The 6,355-nt window shown below is 48.0% G+C and overlaps 1 non-coding gene across 1 annotated transcript; it reads right to left on the bottom strand.

Moving 5' to 3' along the window:
* Positions 1 to 2,401: 2,401 nt before the first annotated feature.
* Positions 2,402 to 2,475, bottom strand: TRNAR-ACG (transfer RNA arginine (anticodon ACG)). Its single transcript has one exon. It is a non-coding gene; the product is annotated as a tRNA-Arg (tRNA).
* Between the last annotated feature and the right edge of the window lie 3,880 nt (positions 2,476 to 6,355).

Consider the following 6,355-nt stretch of genomic DNA (forward strand, 5'->3'; position numbering starts at 1 on the left):
GCTCGAGGGAATAGAGGGGTGAGGAGTCAGCCTCCGGAAGGGTAGAGAGGGGAGGAGTGGTAGCAGGGTAAGGTAAATTTGATGTGGTTCTTGATCAAGGCCATGTTAAAGGGAACACAATGACTCTGCGCACTCCCAAGACGGCTGAAGCACCGAACTTTGTTCGATTTGTTTGATGTTGATGAAACTGACGCCAATTTTGGAACCTTTTGAAATTGGTCATGTTGGGAGGAATGCCGTTCTTTTCGTTGATTTCGGTGTAGGTCTAGCCATCCTTCAGTGGGTTGTCTCCTAAAATTTTTCCAAAATGGTCCTCAAAACTTCGATACCCACGTTTGTGTGCCAAAAAAGACTCCAACGCTCGCTTTCGAAACTGCACGCTGCAAGTCCAGATTCAAACTGTTTAAGTTTTTCAAGTCAAGAATTGCGATGTTTGTATGTTGATTCCATGGAGGCCGTAAATGGTTATTATGTTTCAATGTTGCAAGTAAAATTCACCTGAGCAAACCGCTTGGATGCACATTTTTTGACAAGTCGCACACAACAACTTTCAAAATATAGGGCCTCTTTTTCCTAAAGTCCGCATGAACCTGAGATCATTAGTAGCAAACAGACTAACTTTTGTGAAGCTTAACAGCTGGATTGGGTTCGCTCGCAATGATATTTTCTTTATTGTTCACAGCTGAGACAGGAGTTGTTCATACCCTGCTTCCGAAATTTTTGCAGTATTGCCCGTGGTCACTGTGTGTTCTCCCTTTCCTCTGTTGCAGCGGAAAACCACCATTTACTTGAAAGGATGCCAGCTTTAGCAGAAATACGCATGGCGATTAAGTTGACTCCTGCTGAGCCATATGAAGCATGCAACAATGTATGTATACATTTTATTAGTCAACGAATGGGTTGGTGTTTGCCTTTCAAATCTTTGATGAGCACAATCGGCCAGCGAGCACGCAGTCCAATGCAATATTACATAATGCCTGGGTGTAACACAACAGCAAGCGATGTTTGAAACAAAAGTTCAAAAAACTTTCAAAACGGTCGTGTTTGCCAGCAAAAGCTGCTAAAAGCTTAAGGGCTTTTCCCCATGCTTTTGCGGTTGTGAGAAGCCAAAGAAAAAGCCTCTGCCTGCAGCATTAATTGTGCGGTTTAGATTTAGATTAAGATAAATCACTCTCCCTTTAATGCACCGCCGCCTGAAACGTTTCTCCATTCGATCCAGGCTGCAACTTAAGCCGCTCGGTCCTGCCGGGATTGAACCTGGAATCTTCTGCTCCGTAGTTCAGACGTGCCACCCTCCTTTGACGTGTCACCCTCCTTCTGCTCCGTAGTCAGACGTGCCACCCTCCTTTGACGTGTCACCCTCCTTCTGCTCCGTAGTCAGACGTGCCACCCTCCTTTGACGTGCCATCCTCCTTCTGCTCCGTAGTCAGACGTGCCACCCTCCTTTGACGTGCCACCCTCCTTCTGCTCCGTAGTCAGACGTGCCGCCCTCCTTTGACGTTGCCACCCTCCTTCTGCTCCGTAGTCAGACGTGCCACCCTCCTTTGACGTGCCACCCTCCTTCTGATCTGTAGTCTGACGTGCCACCCTCCTTTGACGTGCCACCCTCCTTCTGCTATCCGTAGTCAGACGTGCCACCCTCCTTCGCGCCCCAGGGCAGCTTGTTCACAGCCTGAGGGAAGGTTTTCCGGAGAGAAAGGGTGCTATGTAGCAAGGGGAAGAAAGCGCAGGCGTAAGATGATCTTTGATCAGGGGTGGAATCAAATGGAGCGGGTAGGTCATTTGCTTTCCAAAAACGGCCGGAAACGCCGAAATATTTGCTTCTATGCGCAGCTTGACGGCCGGGTGGAAGTTGGCACACCAAATGAGCCTCCTGCGAAGATCTGGTGCAGGATATGCCCCTGCCACAGATTCATACCAGTCAAAGTTTTCCAATTACGCTTGCCACCAGTATGAAACTCCAAAGTGATTTTTCACCATAACACATTGGTTTTCGCTGCTGTTCTTTTTGTATCACCGCTTAAAAGCACTTATGTGGACCAATGTTTATCACTGAAGACATGTGGTCTCTTCCACCGTGTGCCAATTCTGTTGGGCTCTGCCCATCGATGTCGCCTCTCCAACGCATCCTGCTGCCGCTGCTACTCACCGGCGTATGATGCCATCGAGCTTCAGGGATAATACGAAACGAAACGAAAGCAGGAATGATCTAGGTCCACAGCCTCAAATGGTCAAAAGTGTGGTGCTTACTAAACGCTGCTATACATACAGGCTGAACAAAAGTTGGGCCATTGGCAGAGCAACAGAACGAGATGAACAGCTGTGCGGTAGGATCGAAATTTACATGCGTTGCAAATAAGACAACAACAACATTCAGCGCGGCCAACAACGAAAAACCCCACGATCCTGCCAGGATTCGAACCTGGAATCTTCTGATCCGTAGTCAGACGGCGTTATCCATTGCGCCACAGGACCGATTGAAGGGGCGGAAGGGGAGGATATTTCGGGGAGGGGCAATGCAATGGTGTGGTGGGGCACGGATCAGGCAAGCTTGGAATGATTCCTTCATCAAGATCTGCTTTGAAAACGGTGCATAAAGCCATGTGTCCTCCCAACACGGCCGAAAGCGCGGAAGTTATGTTCGTTTTGCTTGAGCTTGTGAACTTAGAATCCAATGTGGAACCTAGCCCATGAAGTTGAAAACTTTCTTTTCCGTCGCGCGTTCGGAGCTTCAGTCTACCGACACTTGAAAGAAAGGAGGGAAAGATCTGCGAAAAACATGTTTTGTTTTCTTTAGATGCATGTTAATCAGTTGTTCAGTACTGAGCCCCCAAAAACCTTTTTCTAAAAGTTCCAAAATGTGGTGCGTGCGTATTTTGCGACGCAGGCGCTGGACTGATTGACAAACATTCTGGTACTGTACACCTGGTTTTTAGCCATTTCAGGCCTTTTACCAAATTAACTTGTATGCATACCGTGCTGGTTCCATGAAGAGATCTAACCTAAAGTATTTTTATCTGTAGTAAGACGCGTTGTCATTTGCGCCACAAAACAACTGCCAGCATTTGGGGATGGGCTTTTCTTGCGCAGGAATGATACAACGGAACGGGGAGGGCTAAAAGTAATGGGTTAGGAAAGCTTGAAGAGATCATTGATAACATAAGGATTAAGTGAGTGGCCAGGGTCATGAGCTATGCTAGTGTCGTGAGGAAAATTCACTGAGGCTCTTATCTTTTGCATGATTTTTGATAAAACTCTCACCAAGTTTACAAAGCTGAGCCCATCCGCAAATGTTAGATTGGATTCATCTATTCCATGGATTGCTACAAATGAAAGTACTAAGTTACGCCAACCATCGGAATGCACTTGAAAAGATTAAAAAGTGAGCGGTGCTCCTCCTGTGTGTGCTCTTACCACGTCGCTATAAATCATGTGGCAATGCTCTTCAACATTCTAGACATTCATCAGAACGCTTTCATAAGATAAAAAATCATATCATACACAGGGGTAACGCAATTCTGCGCGCGGGAGGAGGGGACAGGAGTGAAGAAAGCTGGAGTTAGGGTTTAACTGATCGGTGTGGTCTCTCCATCGCATGCCTGTCCTGGTGTGTAGTGCTGATCGGTGTGGTCTCCATCGGATGCCTGTCCTGGTATGTAGTGCTGGTCGGTGTGGTCCTTCCACCGTAGCTGCTTCCGTCGTTTTTTAGTCGCCTCCGTCGTTTCAGGCTCTTGAGCTTCATTGGGTAATACAACAAGCACAGGAAAGTCAAGTTTAACCGTCTCACCTGAGTAGCCTGCAAACGATACCGATACGTTAAAATATACTGACCACTGAGTGGTGCAATAAACTCTGGTTACGAAAAGAAGTTGACACATGTGCAGAGCAGCGGTACGATATGAAGAGATGAACAGGATGATTGAATGCACATGGCGTGCAAAAAAGAGAAAATAATGAAGAAACAACACCATTTAGATTAGACGATATATCAGTGTGCCGACTGGTGTGCCGAACGCACACCACACAAACACTGTGGACTCTCTTTTGCATGGCTTTACACAGCACCAATTCCTGAAAGCCGAAGCATCCAGAATTGTTATACTGGATCCACCATTGCATAGATTCCTACAAATGGGATATACTAAGTGACACCGAATACCAGCATACAGACTAAAAAAGTTAAGCGAGTGATGGGTGCACCTTTAGCGTATTTCTTACCACGTCATCAAAAAACCATGAGACAGTGCTCTTCCCACATTCTAGAGCTAAGCAACAGAACGTTTTGATACGGTGTAAAAAGTCTCCATTATACAAAGAGATAAAGCAATGGTGTGTGCGTGTGAAGAGGGGACAGGGATCAGACGAGGTGGGGTCAGGGTTTGTTCTGATCGGCGTGGTCTCTCCACCGCATGCCTGCACTGGTGTGCTGTGTTAGTTGATGGAGTCTCTGCACTTGTTGCCTGTTCTGGCGTGCTGTGACAATTGGTGTGGTCCCCTCCACTGTATGCCAGCTATAGCAGGCTGCGCCGACCAGTGTGCGTCTCTCCAATGTATGACCAGCTCTAGCGGGCTGCGCCGACCAGTGTGGTCTCTCCGTCGTACGTCAGGAACAACGCCATTAGAATGTCTGACTATGCTGATGTTCTGACTGGCAACGCCGACGCACCACCAGCGGAGGAATGAGAAAAGTTCCGGACCTGCCAGAATTCGAACCTGGAATCTTCTGATTTGCGGTCTGACGCGTTACCCATGCGCCACGGGACCGATTATCACCAGAAAGAGGAGAAGTATTCGGGCGAAAGAGTTATAAAAGCGTGTGCGTGGGGAGGCGGGGGGGGGGGGGGGGCAGGTTGCACTGTTTTGTCTGTTGATTGATTTACTCTCTCAAACGTATGCATGTACTAGTGGTCGTGCCGATCGGTTGTGGTCTCTCCACCGTATGCATGTCCTGGTCGTAGTGCTGATCGGTTATGGTCTCTGCACGTATATTGCTACCGTCGCTATTTGTATGTTAAGGGAGGCTCTTAGGCCGTATTGGGTAATAAAAACAAGGACAGGATACTCAAGTTTCACAGTTCACATGGGTATCCTGCATGCGACAAGGATACGTTAGAATATACTGACCACTGAACGCTGCCATAAACATAGGTAACGAAAAGAAGCTAAACATGTACATAGCAACCGTGTGATATGAACGGATGAACAGCATGATTAACATGCACTTGGTGTGCAACAAAAACGAATTAAAAAAAAAAACGCCATTGATATTAGCTCACATTTCGCTGCGCGGACCAGTGCGCCGACACAACGCCAGCGGAAGCAAAAAGAAAACCTGCGATCCTGCCAGGGCTCCAGCCAAAGAAGAAGCCCCCTGGTTGCAGCGTTGATTGCACAGCTAGATTTATATTCCAGATAAGTCACGCTTGCTTTAATGCACCGCTGCCTAAAACGTTTCCATTTGACCCAGGCAGCAATAGAACCGCTCGGTCCCGCCAGGATTGAACCTGGAATTTTCTGATCCGTAGTCAGACGTGCCACCCTCCTTTGACGTGCCACCCTCCTTCTGCTCCGTAGCCAGACGTGCCACCCTCCTTTGACGTGCCACCCTCCTTCGCGCCCCAGGACAGCTTGTTCACAGCCCGAGGAAGGGTCTACGGAGAAAGGGTGTAGGCAAGGGGAGAAAGAAAGCGCAGGCCGTAAGATGATCTTTGATCAGGGGTGGAATGAAGTGGACCGGGTAGATCACATGCTTTTCCGAGACGGCTGGAAACGCCGAAACTTTTGCTTTTATGTGCAGCTTGGCGGCCGGTGGGAGTTGGCACACCAAACGAGGCTCCTGCGAAGATCTGGCGCAGGACTTGCCCCTGCCACAGATTCATACTAGTTAAACCTTGCCAATTACGCCCGCTACCAGTATACAACTCCAAAGTTATTTTTCGCAAGAACCACATTGGTTCGCTGCTGTTTTTTTTTGGTACCACCCCTAAAGCACGTATGTGCTTTTGCTTATCATGAAGACATATGGTCTCTTCCACCATGTGCCTGTGTTGATGGGCTCCACCCATCGATGTCGCCTCTCCAGCGTATCCTGCTGCCGCTGCTATTCGCCGGCTGATAATCCCCTTGAGCTTCAGGGATTATACGAAACGAAACGAAAGCAGGATGATCTAGGCCCACAGCCCCAAATGGTCAAAAGTGTGGTGCTTACTAAACGCTGCTATACATACAGGCTGAACAAAGGTTGAACCATGGGCACAGCAACAGAAGGAGATGAATATATTTACGGCAAGGATAGAAATTGACATGCGTTGCAAATAAGATAACAACATTCAGCGTGGCCAACAACGAAAACCCA

Source organism: Pollicipes pollicipes, unplaced genomic scaffold (genome assembly GCF_011947565.3).
Source record: "Pollicipes pollicipes isolate AB1234 unplaced genomic scaffold, Ppol_2.1 Scaffold_6052;HRSCAF=7182_pilon_pilon_pilon, whole genome shotgun sequence".
NCBI classification, from domain to species: Eukaryota; Metazoa; Arthropoda; class Thecostraca; order Pollicipedomorpha; family Pollicipedidae; genus Pollicipes; species Pollicipes pollicipes.